The 18,491-nt window shown below is 39.5% G+C and overlaps 25 non-coding genes across 25 annotated transcripts; all 25 read right to left on the minus strand.

Moving 5' to 3' along the window:
• Nucleotides 1-226: 226 nt before the first annotated feature.
• Nucleotides 227-300, minus strand: trnat-cgu (transfer RNA threonine (anticodon CGU)). The gene has a single exon. It is a non-coding gene; the product is annotated as a tRNA-Thr (tRNA).
• Nucleotides 301-581: 281 nt separating this feature from the next.
• On the minus strand, nt 582-655 carry trnat-agu (transfer RNA threonine (anticodon AGU)). Its single transcript has one exon. It is a non-coding gene; the product is annotated as a tRNA-Thr (tRNA).
• A 281-nt stretch (nt 656-936) lies between these two features.
• On the minus strand, nt 937-1,010 carry trnat-agu (transfer RNA threonine (anticodon AGU)). The gene has a single exon. It is a non-coding gene; the product is annotated as a tRNA-Thr (tRNA).
• Nucleotides 1,011-1,292: 282 nt separating this feature from the next.
• trnat-agu (transfer RNA threonine (anticodon AGU)) lies at nt 1,293-1,366 on the minus strand. The gene has a single exon. It is a non-coding gene; the product is annotated as a tRNA-Thr (tRNA).
• Nucleotides 1,367-1,658: 292 nt separating this feature from the next.
• Nucleotides 1,659-1,732, minus strand: trnat-agu (transfer RNA threonine (anticodon AGU)). Its single transcript has one exon. It is a non-coding gene; the product is annotated as a tRNA-Thr (tRNA).
• A 279-nt stretch (nt 1,733-2,011) lies between these two features.
• Nucleotides 2,012-2,085, minus strand: trnat-agu (transfer RNA threonine (anticodon AGU)). The gene has a single exon. It is a non-coding gene; the product is annotated as a tRNA-Thr (tRNA).
• Nucleotides 2,086-10,891: 8,806 nt separating this feature from the next.
• On the minus strand, nt 10,892-10,965 carry trnat-agu (transfer RNA threonine (anticodon AGU)). The gene has a single exon. It is a non-coding gene; the product is annotated as a tRNA-Thr (tRNA).
• A 279-nt stretch (nt 10,966-11,244) lies between these two features.
• trnat-agu (transfer RNA threonine (anticodon AGU)) lies at nt 11,245-11,318 on the minus strand. Its single transcript has one exon. It is a non-coding gene; the product is annotated as a tRNA-Thr (tRNA).
• A 292-nt stretch (nt 11,319-11,610) lies between these two features.
• trnat-agu (transfer RNA threonine (anticodon AGU)) lies at nt 11,611-11,684 on the minus strand. Its single transcript has one exon. It is a non-coding gene; the product is annotated as a tRNA-Thr (tRNA).
• Nucleotides 11,685-12,317: 633 nt separating this feature from the next.
• On the minus strand, nt 12,318-12,391 carry trnat-agu (transfer RNA threonine (anticodon AGU)). The gene has a single exon. It is a non-coding gene; the product is annotated as a tRNA-Thr (tRNA).
• Nucleotides 12,392-12,676: 285 nt separating this feature from the next.
• On the minus strand, nt 12,677-12,750 carry trnat-cgu (transfer RNA threonine (anticodon CGU)). The gene has a single exon. It is a non-coding gene; the product is annotated as a tRNA-Thr (tRNA).
• Nucleotides 12,751-13,030: 280 nt separating this feature from the next.
• trnat-agu (transfer RNA threonine (anticodon AGU)) lies at nt 13,031-13,104 on the minus strand. The gene has a single exon. It is a non-coding gene; the product is annotated as a tRNA-Thr (tRNA).
• Nucleotides 13,105-13,396: 292 nt separating this feature from the next.
• On the minus strand, nt 13,397-13,470 carry trnat-agu (transfer RNA threonine (anticodon AGU)). The gene has a single exon. It is a non-coding gene; the product is annotated as a tRNA-Thr (tRNA).
• Nucleotides 13,471-14,104: 634 nt separating this feature from the next.
• trnat-agu (transfer RNA threonine (anticodon AGU)) lies at nt 14,105-14,178 on the minus strand. Its single transcript has one exon. It is a non-coding gene; the product is annotated as a tRNA-Thr (tRNA).
• A 281-nt stretch (nt 14,179-14,459) lies between these two features.
• On the minus strand, nt 14,460-14,533 carry trnat-agu (transfer RNA threonine (anticodon AGU)). The gene has a single exon. It is a non-coding gene; the product is annotated as a tRNA-Thr (tRNA).
• A 293-nt stretch (nt 14,534-14,826) lies between these two features.
• On the minus strand, nt 14,827-14,900 carry trnat-agu (transfer RNA threonine (anticodon AGU)). Its single transcript has one exon. It is a non-coding gene; the product is annotated as a tRNA-Thr (tRNA).
• Nucleotides 14,901-15,179: 279 nt separating this feature from the next.
• Nucleotides 15,180-15,253, minus strand: trnat-agu (transfer RNA threonine (anticodon AGU)). The gene has a single exon. It is a non-coding gene; the product is annotated as a tRNA-Thr (tRNA).
• Nucleotides 15,254-15,537: 284 nt separating this feature from the next.
• On the minus strand, nt 15,538-15,611 carry trnat-agu (transfer RNA threonine (anticodon AGU)). The gene has a single exon. It is a non-coding gene; the product is annotated as a tRNA-Thr (tRNA).
• A 293-nt stretch (nt 15,612-15,904) lies between these two features.
• On the minus strand, nt 15,905-15,978 carry trnat-agu (transfer RNA threonine (anticodon AGU)). The gene has a single exon. It is a non-coding gene; the product is annotated as a tRNA-Thr (tRNA).
• A 275-nt stretch (nt 15,979-16,253) lies between these two features.
• trnat-agu (transfer RNA threonine (anticodon AGU)) lies at nt 16,254-16,327 on the minus strand. The gene has a single exon. It is a non-coding gene; the product is annotated as a tRNA-Thr (tRNA).
• A 640-nt stretch (nt 16,328-16,967) lies between these two features.
• On the minus strand, nt 16,968-17,041 carry trnat-agu (transfer RNA threonine (anticodon AGU)). The gene has a single exon. It is a non-coding gene; the product is annotated as a tRNA-Thr (tRNA).
• Nucleotides 17,042-17,324: 283 nt separating this feature from the next.
• On the minus strand, nt 17,325-17,398 carry trnat-agu (transfer RNA threonine (anticodon AGU)). The gene has a single exon. It is a non-coding gene; the product is annotated as a tRNA-Thr (tRNA).
• Nucleotides 17,399-17,682: 284 nt separating this feature from the next.
• trnat-agu (transfer RNA threonine (anticodon AGU)) lies at nt 17,683-17,756 on the minus strand. Its single transcript has one exon. It is a non-coding gene; the product is annotated as a tRNA-Thr (tRNA).
• Nucleotides 17,757-18,048: 292 nt separating this feature from the next.
• trnat-agu (transfer RNA threonine (anticodon AGU)) lies at nt 18,049-18,122 on the minus strand. The gene has a single exon. It is a non-coding gene; the product is annotated as a tRNA-Thr (tRNA).
• A 282-nt stretch (nt 18,123-18,404) lies between these two features.
• On the minus strand, nt 18,405-18,478 carry trnat-agu (transfer RNA threonine (anticodon AGU)). Its single transcript has one exon. It is a non-coding gene; the product is annotated as a tRNA-Thr (tRNA).
• Between the last annotated feature and the right edge of the window lie 13 nt (nt 18,479-18,491).

Here is an 18,491-nt window from a genome sequence, read left to right on the forward strand (position 1 = left end):
GTTTTTTTCTTTGGTATACGTTCATTTTAAGGTAAATCTGCCTGTTTTCTAATGTTTTTTGGAATGTCTTATTAATCTTTTTTTTTTTAATTAAAGTAAGCAAAAAAAAAAAAAAAAGAAAGAATCATTGATTTTCCATTATTGGAATTTTCTCTACCAGGATAATGTTCTTATCAGACTTCAATATTGACTGATGTGCTGGTATATATGTGACACTTTTTTTATGAGGCACTGCTGGGATTTGGACCCAGGATCTCCTGTGTACGAGACAGGCGCTTTAACCAACTAAGCCACAGCGCCTGCTAATTATGATGTAAATGGTTTTTCACAATCGTTGAATACATCAAATGATTTTAAATTTTTTATCTTTGGTATAGGTTCATTTTAAGGCAAATCTGCCTGTTTTCTAATGTTTTTTGGAATGTCTTATTAATATTGTTGAAAAAATTAAAGTAAGCAAAAAATAAAAATAAAGTTATCAATGATTTTCTGTTATTGGAATTTTTCTCTACCAGGATGATGTTTTTATCAGACTTTGATATGGACCAACATAGTGGTGCATATGTGATACTTTTCTTAAGAGGCACTGCTGGGATTTGGACCCAGGATCTCCTGTTTACTAGACAGGCGCTTTAACCAACTAAGCCACAGCGCCTGCTAATTATGATGTAAATGGTTTTTCACAATCGTTGAAGACATCAAATGATTTTAATTTTTTTTCTTTGGTATAGGTTCTTTTTCAGGTAAATCTGCCTGGTTTCTAATGTTTTTTTGGAATGTCTTATTAATCTTTTAGAAAAAAAAAGTAAGCAAAAAAAAAAAAAAAAGAAATAATCAATGATTTTCCATTATTGGAATTTTCTCTACCAGAATAATGTTCTTATCAGACTTCAATATTGTCCTATATGCTGGTACATATGTGATACTTTTCTTAAGAGGCACTGCTGGGATTTGGACCCAGGATCTCCTGTTTACTAGACAGGCGCTTTAACCAACTAAGCCACAGCGCCTGCTAATTATGATGTAAATGGTTTTTCACAATCGTTGAAGACATCAAATGATTTTAATTTTTTTTCTTTGGTATAGGTTCTTTTTCAGGTAAATCTGCCTGGTTTCTAATGTTTTTTTGGAATGTCTTATTAATCTTTTAGAAAAAAAAAGTAAGCAAAAAAAAAAAAAAAAAGAAATAATCAATGATTTTCCATTATTGGAATTTTCTCTACCAGAATAATGTTCTTATCAGACTTCAATATTGTCCTATATGCTGGTACATATGTGATACTTTTCTTAAGAGGCACTGCTGGGATTTGGACCCAGGATCTCCTGTTTACTAGACAGGTGCTTTAACCAACTAAGCCACAGCGCCCGCTAATTGTGATGTAAATGGTTTTTCACAATCGTTGAATACATTAAATGATTTTAAGTTTTTTTCTTTGGTGTACGTTCATTTTAAGATAAAACTGCCTGTTTTCTAATATTTTTTTGGAATGTCTTATTAATCTTTTTAAAAAAATTAAAGTAAGCAAAAAATAAATAAAAAAAATAATTAGAAATAATAAAGGATTTTCCATTATTGGAATTTTCTCTACCAGGATGATGTTTTTATCAGTCTTTGATATGGTCCAACATACTGGTGCATTTGTGATACTTTTTTTAAGAGGCTCTGCTGGGATTTGGACCCAGGATCTCCTGTTTACTAGACAGGCGCTTTAACCAACTAAGCCACAGCGCCTGATAACTGTGATGTAAATGGTTTTTCAAAATCGTTGAATACATCAAATGATTTTAAAAAAATTTCTGTGGTATACGTTCATTTTAAGGCAAATCTACTGTTTTCTATTGTTTTTTGGAATGTCTTATTAATCTTTTTGAAAAAATTAAAGTAAGCAAAAAATAAAAATAAAAGAATCAATGATTTTCCATTATTGGAATTTTTCTCTACCAGGATGATGTTTTTATCAGACTTTGATATGGACCAACATAGTGGTGCATATGTGATACTTTTCTTAAGAGGCACTGCTGGGATTTGGACCCAGGATCTCCTGTTTACTAGACAGGCGCTTTAACCAACTAAGCCACAGCGCCTGCTAATTGTGATGTAAATGGTTTTTCACAATCGTTGAATACATCAAATGATTTTAAATTTTTTTCTTTGGTGTACGTTCATTTTAAGATAAAACTGCCTGTTTTCTTTTTTTTTTTTTTTTTTTTTCCTTTTAACTTGTCCTGTCCAACAGCTAGGCAAACATATGAGAACTGAGGGCCTCTTGTGTTGGACATATTTTATTTTAACAAGAGGGGTTATTCATCTTCAGACAAACCAAAGGTATGTCTGAATAAACCCCTTTTGTAATTGAGGCCAAACTTTATTAATTTCAATCATGTTTGAAAATCTTTGGGACCGGACGGAAAAGGAAAGAGGGGAAGAAGAGAGAGGGACGTTAGAGAGGGGGGGGGTAGGAGGGTGATAATCGGAGGGGAAAGGGGGTAAGACCATGAAGCAGCATAGAGCAGACAGGCTTACTGGTTGTTTATCGTTACGGTACGGTTCAAATGTAGTACAAAAAGGGCGGGGCCTGTTCACACACACTCAAATATTATCAACACACCTGCTAGCCGCAAAAATGTCCACATGTCAACATGCACACAAAACAGATAGTGTTCACGAACGCATACCTATGCCTTTAAACCAACTAGTGTGAAATCTTTCATTCATTCAATCATGCAAACTATTAGTGCAAAGGTGAGCTAACACCTGTGCTCAGGTGAGTGTTTATGTTCTTCTAAAATGGATGGTGGAATGTGAAAAGAAGGAGGAGGAGCGCCCAGCCACCCCCACCCCCATACCCCCGCCGCAGCAGCAGCGGCAGCCGGAATTCCCCCAACGCCACACGGGAACAGGCAGGGAACAACCGCCCCCCGGGCGACCAAGACCGCCACCCAGGCCAGGGCCAGCAGGACCGCCGCGAGGCCCCCAGAGCCAGAGAGCAGGGAGGTGCAGAGGGAAAGAGAGCTCCGCCCCAGCCCAGCCAGGAAAGCAGCCCCCCGCCGCGCCGGAAGAGCCCAACGCAGGGCCCCACCGGAGAGGGACGCCCACAGCCCCAGACGAGCACCCCACCACCACCCAGGAGTTCCGGGCATCCCCCCGCCCCGACCCCAGGTACGAGCCAGGACCCCCCAAGGGAGACCCGCTCCGCACTCCAGGCAGCCACCCACCCGGCCCACGGTTGGTCCAGGTAGGAGCAAGGCAGGGGCCCGCCGGCCCCGCCCAGGAGGAGGGAACCCCGGGGAAAAAAGGGCGGCCCACAAGGGGTGTTATAAATATGGCCCGACCAGGCTCGGCCATGTTGGAAGTTTGGCGGGGCCCAGCGCCCAGGGGCAAGGACCAGGACCCACCCCCCAGGGACACGAACACCCCCGGCTCAGGTGTAATATGAACCCCCCCACCGCGCGGAGAGAGCACCGCCGGGCCCAGGGAGCCGGCACCCAAGGGACACGGCCGCCATCGCCAAGGGGCCCACATCCCCCACCAGGGAAGGGGTAGGGGACAGATGGACCCAGGTCCCACCTTCCTTGTAAAATGTGTGTGCGTGTATGGGTGCTTGAGAGGGTGTTTGTGTGCATGTGTGTGTGTTTATGTTTGAATGTATATATTGAAGGGGGAGGGGTGTGTGTACTAAGGGGGGTGCAGTTAAAATTGGCGAGTAGGGCACTAAGGGGACATCTCCTGATTACTCACAGTGATGTCCCCTCACCCTCCACACCAAGGGGCCCTAAATGTCTAAGGTGCGGTTAAAATTGGCGGGTAGGGTGCCAGGAGGACATCTGCTGCTTGCTTGCAGTGATGTCCAAGCACCCCCCCTACCAAGGACCCTACATGTCTAAGGTGCAAATAAAACCGAAAGAGGGGGGGCCCACTCCATACGGCAACCATAGGAGGGGGGCCACTCCCACGTAGCCCCCCCCCAAGGCGCATCGCAGGTTAGACCCCCCACCCCCTCACCCTAATATGAGGTTATATAAGGAAGGGGGTAAGTTGGGGACAGCTGGTAGACTGTCCCCCGGTGGTCAAACAGCCGTCCCCCATCCCACCCCCAGCAAAGGGGCCAGGGCCACCCAGCCCAGGGGCCCACCCCCGGAGGCGCCGACACCCCAGGCCCGGCACCACCCACCCCACACAGAGAGAGAGGAGCCAGAAAGCGTCGCCCCCCCCCCCCGGAGCAAGCCCAGGCCCCCACCCCCAGACGCCGGCCCTAGAAGAGCTCTGGTCAGGCCTCGACGGGACCGAGGAGGCCAACCGGCCGAGGCAACCACTGATTGCCTCAGCGGAGACCCCGACCCGTTAGCCCCCCCGACCCGTACTAATAATGGGCCCCCCCTCCCCCCCAGAACGCCCCCCCACAGGACAGGGCCGACAAGCCCCCCACCCCACCCCACCCCAGACCCCGCAGCCGAAGCGGGTGACACCCAGAGCGACCGGGGGCCCTGAGAGGGTTGTCCCGTCCCGTCCCAGAGCCAGGGAAGGGCCCCAGGTGCAGATGGGCAGCCCATCCGGCGCCGCTGGGCCCCCCCCACCCGAGCAGGGCCCCCCGCCACCCCCCCCCAGCACAGGCAAAGGGACCACCCCCCCAAGCCAAGCCAGACCACCACCCCACCCCCCCACCACGCACCCCCACACCCAAGCCCAGAGGACCACGCAGCGCCCCAGCCCGCCCCACCCAGGCACCGGACCCGACCCCCCGACCAACGGAGCCCCCCACCGCCCCCGCCAGGCACCGGAAGCCCCGACCCCCACCCCAAACCACGGCAGAAGGGCAAGGAGCAGCGACGACCAAGCCCTTCACCCCCTAAGTCATGGAGTCAACCACAGGAGACCAGAGAGACTGAATTCTTTCAAAGTTACTTGAGCTTTGGGCTGACATTTTTTCCAAGCTGATATGATCAAACAGCAGATTTCTGTGTTGACTTATGTTTATATTTTTCTTGTTTTTCCAATTTATTAAAATAGTTTTTTTGGCAATACAAAGAGTTATGAAAATGATAGATGCTAATCCTTCTTCTATATCAATGGCACTCATGTCACCAAGCACACAAAGTGACGGTGAGGCAGTGATTGAAACCTTAAGCCAGACTGATAAATCGGCACATACCTGCTGCCAGAGAGCCTGGACAGGAGTGCAGAACCACAGTGCGTGCATGTAGCTGTCGGGTAGATTATTATCACAGTGCTCGCAAATGTCTGAGTTACTGAGACCCATCTTGAACATCCTCTGTCCAGTGTAGTAAATTCTGTGAAGAGTTTTGAGATGGATTAGCTGCAGATTTGGACTTTTTGTCAGTTTAAAGGTGTTTAGACAGAGTTCTGACCAGAAGCTTTCATCTGTGCTGATGCTCAAATCTGCATCCCATTTTTTTGTTGGAAGGGCAATATTGTTATCTAAATTACATAAAAGTTTGTATATTTTGGAGAGAGTTCTATTCATTGAAAAATTAATCAGAGTGGTAACTACATCTGGTAGCTTTAAATCGTCGTCTTTAATTTTATACTTTTTAGTAATACTTGATTTAAGTTGCTGATATTCCAAGAAGTTATTTATTCCATGTTTGTCTTGAAGTTCCTGGGGAGTTATGAATCTTCTATCAATAATTACGTGCTCTAGTTGTTTTATGCCCCCTGCTTGCCAAGCTGGGAAGTTTAGTTTAGCTGCACCAGTTCTGATAGTTTGGGGGAAAAGTAGATACCCAGATATTTGATATTTCCTGTTTTAACTGGAATTGTGAGTCTTTGTTCCATATTCCTGTTGAGTGGTAATAAAACAGACTTATTCCAGTTAATGGAATAGTCTGATATGGAGGAGAATTCATTTATGATCATTGCTGTTTCATTTACAGAATGTAAATTCCTTAAAAACAGTAATATGTCATCCGCATAAAGACTAATTTTATGATGGCTGTGTTTGGTTTTTATTCCTATAATGCTCTCATTCTGTCTTATTGCTGCAGCTAAAGGCTCAATGAATATAGCAAAAAGAGAAGGAGAGAGTGGGCAGCCCTGTCTGGTTCCTCTTCCAAGAAAAAACCTGTTTGAAGTCTGTTTATTAGTTCTAACTGATGCATTGGGGTTGTGATATAATATTTTGATCCAATTGATGAATGCTTCTCCAAAACCAAACTTATGGAGGGCAGCAATAAGGAACTTCCAATTAACTCTGTCAAAGGCTTTTTCAGCATCCAGCGATAGTACCGTCATTTCCTGGTTTTCAATGGTGGCAAAGTCTATTATATTAACTAGTCTACGGACATTATCATCCGAGTGTCTGCCTTTGATGAATCCAGTCTGGTCGAAGTGAATTATGTGAGGAGTGATTTTTTCTATTCTCTGTGCTAGTGCTTTGCAGATAATTTTTACATCTGCATTGATTAGAGAAATAGGGCGATAGCTTGAAGGACTAGTGGGATCTTTGTCTGGTTTTAGAAGAAGAATTATGTTGGCTGAGTTCATGTTAGGTGGCATTGATTGGCTCTCATTAATAGATGTGACAGTTTTATAAAATGTTGGTGCCAGTTGTTCCCAGAATTCTTTATAAAACTCAGCAGGAAAGCCGTCAGGCCCTGGTGCTTTACCATTGGGCATAAGTAACAGAGCTTCATGAAGTTCAGACAGCGAGAGCGGAGAATCTAAGTTTGTGATTTGATCCTCATTTAGCCTGGGTAGGTTTACATTATTAAGAAATGAGTCAATACTTTGCTCTGACGGATTGATCAGCGGTGTGTACAGGTTTTTATAAAAGTTTTCAAATGCGTTATTAATTTTGACCGGGTCATGGGTGACATTTCCTGTTTGGTCCATAATAGAGGTGATTGATGATTTTTCTCTGTTAATTTTAAGCTGATTAGCCAGAAATTTCATTCAATTTTTTTTTTCAAATCTTTCAAGTCGTAGCCTTTGTATTTGAAATTGTGTTTGTTTATTAATGATGTCATTTAACTGCAGCTTTAAATTTTTCAGATCTCCCAGAATGCGTTCCTGTGCAGAAGCAGCACAAGCAGTCTCCAGGGTTTTGATTTTATTTTCTAATTCTAATAAATCTGCTTTCTCTTTGCGTTTTTTGTGCGTTGAATAAGAAATGATTTTCCCTCTCATGACTGCCTTCGCTGCTTCCCAAAGAACGCACGGTGGGATGTCTGGAGTATTGTTGAAGTCTAAGAAGGTTGCCCACTCTTTTTTAAAGAATTCAAGAAATTCCTGGTCCTTTAACAGAGGCGTATTAAACCTCCAGGTTGTACCAGAGGGTGTGGATTTTTCCCTAGAAATGTTTACAGAGACTGGTGCATGATCACTGATAATAATTGGATGGATATTGGAGCTTTGAATATTTTTTAAAAGAGAGTTACTGATTAATAAATAGTCTAAACGGGAGTGTGAATGGTGAACTGGAGAAAAAAAGGTGAACCCTTTAGTGCTTGGGTGACATGAGCGCCACGCGTCGCAGAGACCCAAATCACTCATGTACTGCTTTAGAATACTTGCAGATCGCCATGTACGCTGATTTGCTGCTGTGCTGAGTCTGTCAAGTTCAGGGTCCAAAACAAGGTTGAAGTCTCCTCCTATAATGATTGTGGAGTCAGAGTGAACTGAGAGTGAGGTGAAGAATCTGTGAAAGAAGGAAGAGTCGTCAACATTAGGGCCATATACACTCACTATACAAAAGTCCTTATTCTGAATGGATATATTAATGATTACAAATCATTAATATAGGCTGTTCAACCTCCGACGTCTGAAGGCCGTCACTAGAGTAAAAGAAACTGTGATTCGTGACCTGCTCTTTGCTGATGACTGTGCCCTCAATGCCATCAATGAGCAAGACATGCAACAGGAAATGGACGCTTTCTCATCTGCCTGCGACAACTTTGGCCTCACCATCAATATCAAGAAGACTGAAGTGATGTATCAGCCCGCCCCAGGAAAACCATATCAGGAACCAAACATCACAGTCAAGGGGCAGCGACTTCAAGATGTAGAAAACTTTACTTACCTCGGCAGCACTCTCTCCCGCAACGCCAACATCGATGCAGAAGTCAACAACCGCATCGCGAAGGCAAGCAGTGCCTTTGGGAGACTGAGGAAGTCAGTCTGGGAACGTAGAGGCATCTTACAAAACACCAAGATCAAAGTGTACAGAGCAGTCGTCTTAACAACACTTCTTTACGGCTGCGAAACCTGGACCACCTACAGAAGACATGAGAAACTTCTCCAGCAGTTCCATCTCCGCTGTCTCCGAAACATCCTTAATATTCGCTGGCATGATCGAATCACAAACACTGAGGTCCTGGAGAGAGCAGACCTCCTTAGCGTCATTACCACCATGCGCAAAGCTCAGACACGATGGGCAGGACACGTCTGCCGTATGTCAGACTCCAGGATACCCAAACAGCTGCTGTATGGTGAACTCAGCCATGGTAGCAGGAAAGTTGGAGGCCAGCGCAAACGCTACAAAGACTGCATCAAATCACATCTGAAAGATTTCAATATCGACGTTTCCACGTGGGAAACCGCAGCATCTGACAGACCGACTTGGCGTAACTTGATTCATAAAGGTGCCATCTACTCAGAAAATAAACGTTCCAACGCAGCCAAGGAAAAACGCCAAAAACGTAAGGCTCTAGCTGACCTACCTACCAACACGACACCCTCTCACTGGTGTTCAACCTGTGGAAGGGGTTTTCTTGCCCGTATTGGCCTTATTAGCCATATGCGGACACATCCCTCCGCCCCTTAGACAATGTACTATTAGTATTGCTTTGGTCATACTCGACTACGAGTTGACGAACATCATATTAATGATTACAAATCTGCCTTCTGGGTCAGTAACTGTATCCTTATGAGTAAAATTAAGATTTTTATTAATTAAAACAGCAACTCCTCGTTGTTTGGAGTTGTAACTGGCAGAGTATATAACTGGAAATTGTAAGCAGCACATAAGGTGATTCAAAGAATTTGATAAATGGGTCTCCTGCAGTAGAGCTATATCTGCTTTTAGACCATCCAGGTGATTTAACACTTTCAGTCTCTTTGGCTCAGAGCCAAGTCCACGCACATTCCAGCTAACGATGTTAAGACTGTTCATAACTGCTCTGACTGAAAAGGTGTAAAGCTAAGTAGTGCTTGTGTACCAGTCCGTGTGCGCGTGCCCGCATTGAGAAGCGCTGTGCGCGTGAACGTTTTCTGGCTATGTGAGCTGCGTGTCGCGTGCGTCCTATGACGCAGTATGTCGCGTCCGACATACTGCAATCACCTCACACAGGCTGTGTGAGGTGATTGCAGTATGTCGGCGTGTGTGTGCGGGATCGCATGTGCACGCCCCTGTGTGCGCTTGTGTGTGCGCTCGCCCGCTCCGTGCATAAATAAATACTTACCGAGGATGAGTTGCTTCCAGGTGATTTACATATAATGAGGGGGGAGAGGGGGGGGGGGGAGTAAAGGAAAGAAAAAAAGAGATAGAAGGGAAAACGAAAACAACAACAAAACAACAATAGAAACATCAGTGGGACTGAGGTGACGAAGAAAAAAAAAAGACTGTTTTCCTGAGATCGAGGTGTGGATTATTGTTGATCCGGTTTTCCATACATTGAAGTAAGTTTAGCGGGTTTCTTCTGGGCAGCGCAGATGTTCTCAGCGCGGATCTGAAAGCCTTCAGCACAGCCAGGGGGTGATCTCCGGGTCCCGGAACAGCCGGCCGTCCACGTAAAGTTTGTCAACGGCCACAACCGCTCTCGAACCAGCAGCAAGATGCTTCCTCCTCAGCGGGAACAGGATCTTCCTTCTACGGAGGATTTCTGCCGGGAACTGGTCATTAACGCTATAATGCGTGCCTTTGAGTTCCCGTCCGCGGCCCTTCACCAACTCCTTCTGTTTGAAATGTTCGAATTTAGCAACAGTAGGACGCGGGCGCTGGTGGTCGGACCTTCTTCCTCCGAGGCGGTGAACCCTGTGGAAAGAGATCTTCTGCACCTCCTCCTTGGGGAGCTTCAGGTGGACCTGTAAAAAGGATCTCACGGTGGCCTCGGGGTCTTCTCCTGCCTCCTCTGGAACCCCCGCGACCACTAGATTGTCCCTCATGCTCCTCGACTGAAGATCCAGGAGGGTTTCCTTGATGGATCGGTTCTCCTCGGAGAGACGGGCGGTGTCATTGCCCAGGGTCTTCACGGTCTCTCTGAGGGCCTGGTTCTCCGCTGCGAGCTCCCGCACCTGCTGCTGGCTGAATTCCAGAGACTCCCGCAGACCTTGAAATTCTCTATGGAGGATCTCCAGCAGATTGAGGCGGCCATCAAAGCTGGAGAGCTTTTTATCAATCGAATCCAAGATATCGCTGATTCCGCTGCCTGGAGAGGACACAGCCCCGGGAGAGTCCTCAGGCCGTTCACGCTTGGCGGAGGGGGTGGTGGTGGCGGTTCTGGGCTTCACCATGTTGCAGGTATTAAAACACTCGTCAATGAATTTCTCCAGGTCCTCCAGGCTGACAGAAGCTTAATACTCTTAACAGGTTATGTTAGTTAGCAGGAAATATTTTAATATGGCGGAAAAATGAAACAAGATCGAAAATGTTTGTTCAAATGCTTACGCGCCGCCAAGTCGACTCACCACACTCGTCTCGCTGGGTCTCGCGATACTACAGCATCACACCCTGTGAAACTGCCTGTTTTCTAATATTTTTTTGGAATGTCTTATTAATCTTTTAAAAAAAATTAAAGTAAGCAAAAAATAAATAAAAAAAATAATTAGAAATAATCAAGGATTTTCCATTATTGGAATTTTCTCTAGCATGATGATGTTTTTATCAGACTTTGATATTGACCAACATACTGGTGCATTTGTGATACTTTTTTTAAGAGGCTCTGCTGGGATTTGGACCCAGGATCTCCTGTTTACTAGACAGGCGCTTTAACCAACTAAGCCACAGCGCCTGATAATTGTGATGTAAATGGTTTTTCAAAATCGTTGAATGCATCAAATGATTTTAAAAAAATTTCTGTGGTATACGTTCATTTTAAGGCAAATCTGCCTGTTTTCTATTGTTTTTTGGAATGTCTTATTAATCTTTTTGAAAAAATTAAAGTAAGCAAAAAATAAAAATAAAATAATCAATGATTTTCCATTATTGGAATTTTCTCTACCAGGATGATGTTTTTATCACACTTTGATATGAACCAACATACTGGTGCAAATGTTATACTTTTCTTAAGAGGCACTGCTGGGATTTGGACCCAGGATCTCCTGTTTACTAGAGAGGCGCTTTAACCAACTAAGCCACAGCGCCTGCTAATTGTGATGTAAATGGTTTTTCACAATCGTTGAATACATTAAATGATTTTAAGTTTTTTTCTTTGGTGTACATTCATTTTAAGATAAAACTGCCTGTTTTCTAATATTTTTTTGGAATGTCTTATTAATCTTTTTAAAAAAATTAAAGTAAGCAAAAAATAAATAAAAAAAATAATTAGAAATAATCAAGGATTTTCCATTACTGGAATTTTCTCTACCAGGATGATGTTTTTATCAGACTTTGATATGGACCAACATACTGGTGCATTTGTGATACTTTTTTTAAGAGGCTCTGCTGGGATTTGGACCCAGGATCTCCTGTTTACTAGACAGGCGCTTTAACCAACTAAGCCACAGCGCCTGATAATTGTGATGTAAATGGTTTTTCAAAATCGTTGAATACATCAAATGATTTTAAAAAAATTTCTGTGGTATACGTTCATTTTAAGGCAAATCTGTCTGTTTTCTAATGTTTTTTGGAATGTCTTATTAATCTTTTTTTTTTTAATTAAAGTAAGCAAAAAAAAAAAAAAAGAAAGAATCATTGATTTTCCATTATTGGAATTTTCTCTACCAGGATAATGTTCTTATCAGACTTCAATATTGAGTGATGTGCTGGTACAAATGTGACACTTTTTTTATGAGGCACTGCTGGGATTTGGACCCAGGATCTCCTGTTTACGAGACAGGCGCTTTAACCAACTAAGCCATAGCCTGCTAATTATGATGTAAATGGTTTTTCACAATCGTTGAATACATCAAATGATTTTAAAAAAATTTCTGTGGTATACGTTCATTTTAAGGCAAATCTGCCTGTTTTCTATTGTTTTTTGGAATGTCTTATTAATCTTTTTGAAAAAATTAAAGTAAGCAAAAAATAAAAATAAAATAATCAATGATTTTCCATTATTGGAATTTTCTCTACCACTATGATGTTTTTATCACACTTTGATATGAACCAACATACTGGTGCATATGTTATACTTTTCTTAAGAGGCACTGCTGGGATTTGGACCCAGGATCTCCTGTTTACTAGACAGGCGCTTTAACCAACTAAGCCACAGCGCCTGCTAATTATGATGTAAATGGTCTTTCACAATCATTGAACAGATCAAATGATTTTAAGTTTTTTTCTTTGGTATAGGTTCATTTTAAGGTAAATCTGCCTGTTTTCTAATGTTTTTTGGAATGTCTTATTAATCTTTTTTTTTTAATTAAAGTAAGCAAAAAAAAAAAAAAAAAAAGAAAGAATCATTGATTTTCCATTATTGGAATTTTCTCTACCAGGATAATGTTCTTATCAGACTTCAATATTGACTGATGTGCTGGTATATATGTGACACTTTTTTTATGAGGCACTGCTGGGATTTGGACCCAGGATCGCCTGTTTACGAGACAGGCGCTTTAACCAACTAAGCCACAGCGCCTGCTAATTATGATGTAAATGGTTTTTCACAATCGTTGAATACATCAAATGATTTGAAATTTTTTATCTTTGGTATAGGTTCATTTTAAGGCAAATCTGCCTGTTTTCTAATGTTTTTTGGAATGTCTTATTAATATTGTTGAAAAAATTAAAGTAAGCAAAAAATAAAAATAAAGTTATCAATGATTTTCCATTATTGGAATTTTCTCTACCAGAATAATGTTCTTATCAGACTTCAATATTGTCCTATATGCCTGTACATATGTGATACTTTTCTTAAGAGGCACTGCTGGGATTTGGACCCAGGATCTCCTGTTTACTAGACAGGCGCTTTAACCAACTAAGCCACAGCGCCTGCTAATTGTGATGTAAATGGTTTTTCACAATCGTTGAATACATTAAATGATTTTAAGTTTTTTTCTTTGGTGTACATTCATTTTAAGATAAAACTGCCTGTTTTCTTATATTTTTTTGGAATGTCTTATTAATCTTTTAAAAAAAATTAAAGTAAGCAAAAAATAAATAAAAAAAATAATTAGAAATAATCAAGGATTTTCCATTACTGGAATTTTCTCTACCAGGATGATGTTTTTATCAGACTTTGATATGGACCAACATACTGGTGCATTTGTGATACTTTTTTTAAGAGGCTCTGCTGGGATTTGGACCCAGGATCTCCTGTTTACTAGACAGGCGCTTTAACCAACTAAGCCACAGCGCCTGATAATTGTGATGTAAATGGTTTTTCAAAATCGTTGAATACATCAAATGATTTTAAAAAAATTTCTGTGGTATACGTTCATTTTAAGGCAAATCTGTCTGTTTTCTAATGTTTTTTGGAATGTCTTATTAATCTTTTTTTTTTAATTAAAGTAAGCAAAAAAAAAAAAAAAAGAAAGAATCATTGATTTTCCATTATTGGAATTTTCTCTACCAGGATAATGTTCTTATCAGACTTCAATATTGAGTGATGTGCTGGTACATATGTGACACTTTTTTTATGAGGCACTGCTGGGATTTGGACCCAGGATCTCCTGTTTACGAGACAGGCGCTTTAACCAACTAAGCCATAGCCTGCTAATTATGATGTAAATGGTTTTTCACAATCGTTGAATACATCAAATGATTTTAAAAAAATTTCTGTGGTATACGTTTATTTTAAGGCAAATCTGCCTGTTTTCTAATGTTTTTTGGAATGTCTTATTAATATTGTTGAAAAAATTAAAGTAAGCAAAAAATAAAAACAAAGTTATCAATGATTTTCCATTATTGGAATTTTTCTCTACCAGGATGATGTTTTTATCAGACTTTGATATGGACCAACATAGTGGTGCGTATGTGATACTTTTCTTAAGAGGCACTGCTGGGATTTGGACCCAGGATCTCCTGTTTACTAGACAGGCGCTTTAACCAACTAAGCCACAGCGCCTGCTAATTATGATGTAAATGGTCTTTCACAATCGTTGAAGACATCAAATGATTTTAAGTTTTTTTCTTTGGTATAGGTTCTTTTTCAGGTAAATCTGCCTGGTTTCTAATGTTTTTTTGGAATGTCTTATTAATCTTTTAGAAAAAATAAAGTAAGCAAAAAAAAAAAAAAAGAAATAATCAATGATTTTCCATTATTGGAATTTTCTCTACCAGAATAATGTTCTTATCAGACTTCAATATTGTCCTATATGCTGGTACATATGTGATACTTTTCTTAAGAGGCACTGCTGGGATTTGGACCCAGGATCTCCTGTTTACTAGACAGGCGCTTTAACCAACTAAGCCACAGCGCCTGATACTTGTGATGTAAATGGTTTTTCACAATCGTTGAATACATTAAATGATTTTAAGTTTTTTTCTTTGGTGTACGTTCATTTTAAGATAAAACTGCCTGTTTTCTAATATTTTTTTGGAATGTCTTATTAATCTTTTTAAAAAAATTAAAGTAAGCAAAAAATAAATAAAAAAAATAATTAGAAATAATCAAAGATTTTCCATTATTGGAATTTTCTCTACCAGGATGATGTTTTTAATCAGACTTTGATACGGACCAACATACTGGTGCATTTGTGATATTTTTTTTAAGAGGCTCTGCTGGGATTTGGACCCAGGATCTCCTGTTTACTAGACAGGCGCTTTAACCAACTAAGCCACAGCGCCTGATACTTGTGATGTAAATGGTTTTTCAAAATCGTTGAATACATCAAATGATTTTAAAAAAATTTCTGTGGTATACGTTCATTTTAAGGCAAATCTGCCTGTTTTCTATTGTTTTTTGGAATGTCTTATTAATCTTTTTGAAAAAATTAAAGTAAGCAAAAAATAAAAATAAAATAATCAATGATTTTCCATTATTGGAATTTTCTCTACCAGGATGATGTTTTTATCACACTTTGATATGAACCAACATACTGGTGCATATGTTATACTTTTCTTAAGAGGAACTGCTGGGATTTGGACCCAGGATCTCCTGTTTACTAGACAGGCGCTTTAACCAACTAAGCCACAGTGCCTGCTAGCTGTGATGTAAATGGTCTTTCACAATCGTTGAATACATCAAATGATTTTACAATTTTTTCTTTGGTATACGTTCATTTTAAGGCAAATCTGTCTGTTTTCTAATGTTTTTTTGGAATGTCTTATTAATCTTTTTGAAAAAATTAAAGTAAGCAAATAAAATAAAAATAAGAAATAATCATTGATTTTCCATTATTGGAATTTTCTCTACGAGGATAATGTTTTTATCAGACTTTGATATGGACCAACATACTGGTGCATATGTGATACTTTTCTTAAGAGGCACTGCTGGGATTTGGACCCAGGATCTCCTGTTTACTAGACAGGCGCTTTAACCAACTAAGCCACAAAGCTTGTTAATTATGATGTAAATGGTTTTTTACAATCGTTGAATACATCAAATGATTTTAAGTTTTTTTCTTTGGTATACGTTCATTTTAAGGTAAATCTGCCTGTTTTCTAATATTTTTTTGGAATGTCTTATTAATCTTTTTAAAAAATTAAAGTAAGCAAAAAATAAATAAAAAAAATAATTAGAAATAATCAATGATTTTCCATTATTGGAATTTTTTCTCTAACAGGATGATGTTTTTATCAGACTTTGATATGGACCAACATACTGGTGCATATGTGATACTTTTTTTAAGAGGCGCTGCTGGGATTTGGACCCAGGATCTCCTGTTTACTAAACAGGCGCTTTAACCAACTAAGCCACAGCGCCTGATAATTGTGATGTAAATGGTTTTTCAAAATCGTTGAATACATCAAATGATTTTACATTTTTTTCTTTGGTATACGTTCATTTTAAGGCAAATCTGTCTGTTTTCTAATGTTTTTTGGAATGTCTTATTAATCTTTTTTTAAAAATTAAAGTAAGCAAAAAAAAATAAAAAATCAAGGATTTTCCATTATTGGAATTTCCTCTACCAGAATAATGTTCTTATCAGACTTCTATATTGTCTGATATGCTGGTACCTATGTGATACTTTTTTTAAGAGGCACTGCTGGGATTTGGACCCAGGATCTCCTGTTTACTAGACAGGCGCTTTAACCAACTAAACCACAGCGCCTGATAATTATGATGTAAATGGTTTTTCACAATCGTTGAAAACATCAGATGATTTTAAATTTTTTTCTTTGTTATAGGTTCATTTTAAGGCAAATCTGCCTGTTTTGTAATGTTTTTTGGAATGTCTTATTAATCTTTTTGAAAAAATTAAAGTAAGCAAAAAAAATAAATAAGAAAAAATAATCATTGATTTTCCATTATTGGAATTTTCTCTACCAGGATAATGCTCTTACCAGACTTCAATATTGACTGATGTGCTGGTATATATGATACTTTTTTTTTGAGGCAATGCTGGGATTTGGACCCAGGATCTCCTGTTTACTAGACAGGCGCTTTAACCAACTATGCCACAGCGCCTGCTAATTATGATGTAAATGGTTTTTCACAATCGTTGAAAACATCAGATGATTTTAAATTTTTTTCTTTGTTATAGGTTCATTTTAAGGCAAATCTGCCTGTTTTGTAATGTTTTTTGGAATGTCTTATTAATCTTTTTGAAAAAATTAAAGTAAGCAAAAAAAATAAATAAGAAAAAATAATCATTGATTTTCCATTATTGGAATTTTCTCTACCAGGATAATGCTCTTACCAGACTTCAATATTGACTGATGTGCTGGTATATATGTGATACTTTTTTTTTGAGGCACTGCTGGGATTTGGACCCAGGATCTCCTGTTTACTAGACAGGCGCTTTAACCAACTATGCCACAGCGCCTGCTAATTATGATGTAAATGGTTATTCACAATCGTTGAATACATCAAATGATTTTAAATTTTTTATCTTTGGTATACGTTCATTTTAAGGCAAATCTTCCTGTTTTCTAATGTTTTTTGGAATGTCTTATTCATATTTAAAAAAAAATTAAAGTAAGCAAAAAAAAAAAAAAAAAAAAGAATCAAGGATTTTCCATTATTGGAATTTTCTCTACCAGGATGATGTTCTTATCAGACTTCAATATTGTCTGATATGCTGGTACATATGTGATACTTTTTTTAAGAGGCACTGCTGGGATTTGGACCCAGGATTTCCTGTTTACTAGACAGGCGCTTTAACCAACTAAGCCACAGCGCCTGATAATTGTGATGTAAATGGTTTTATCACAATCGTTGAATACATCAAACGATTTTAAAAAATTTTCTTTGGTATAGGTTCATTTTAAGGCAAATCTGCCTGTTTTCTATTGTTTTTTGGAATGTGTTATTAATCTTTTTGAAAAAATTAAAGTAAGCAAATAAAATCAAAATAAGAAATAATCATTGATTTTCCATTATTGGAATTTTCTCTACGAGGATAATGTTTTTATCAGACTTTGATAAGAACCAACATACTGGTGCATATGTGATACTTTTCTTAAGAGGCACTGCTGGGATTTGGACCCAGGATCTCCTGTTTACTAGACAGGCGCTTTAACCAACTAAGCCACAGAGCTTGTTAATTATGCCGTAAATGGTTTTTCACAATCGTTGAATACATCAAATGATTTTAAGTTTTTTTCGTTGGTATACGTATATTTTAAGGTAAATCTGCCTGTTTTCTAATATTTTTTTGGAATGTCTTATTAATCTTTTAAAAAAAATTAAAGTAAGCCAAAAATAAACAAAAAAAATAATTAGCAATAATTAAGGATTTTCCATTATTGGAATTTTCTCTACGAGGATAATGTTTTTATCAGACTTTGATATGGACCAACATGCTGGTGCATATGTGATACTTTTCTAAAGAGGCACTGCTGGGATTTGGACCCAGGATCTCCTGTTTACTAGACAGGCGCTTTAACCAACTAAGCCACAGCGCCTGATAATTGTGATGTAAATGGTTTTTCAAAATCGTTGAATACATCAAATGATTTTAAAAGAATTTCTGTGATATACGTTCATTTTAAGGCAAATCTGCCTGTTTTCTAATGTTTTTTGGAATGTCTTATTAATCTTTTTGAAAAAATTAAAGTAAGCAAAAAATAAAAATAAAATAATGAATGATTTTCCATTATTGGAATTTTCTCTACCAGGATGATGTTTTTTTTATCACACTTTGATATGAACCAACATACTGGTGCATATGTTATTTTTTTTTTAAGAGGCACTGCTGGGATTTGGACCCAGCGTCTCCTGTGTACTAGACAGGCGCTTTAACCAACTAAGCCACAGCGCCTGATAATTATGAT

This window comes from Oryzias latipes, chromosome 15 (assembly GCF_053564925.1).
Source record: "Oryzias latipes strain Hd-rR chromosome 15, Olatipes_Hd-rR_3.1".
Taxonomy (NCBI): domain Eukaryota; kingdom Metazoa; phylum Chordata; class Actinopteri; order Beloniformes; family Adrianichthyidae; genus Oryzias; species Oryzias latipes.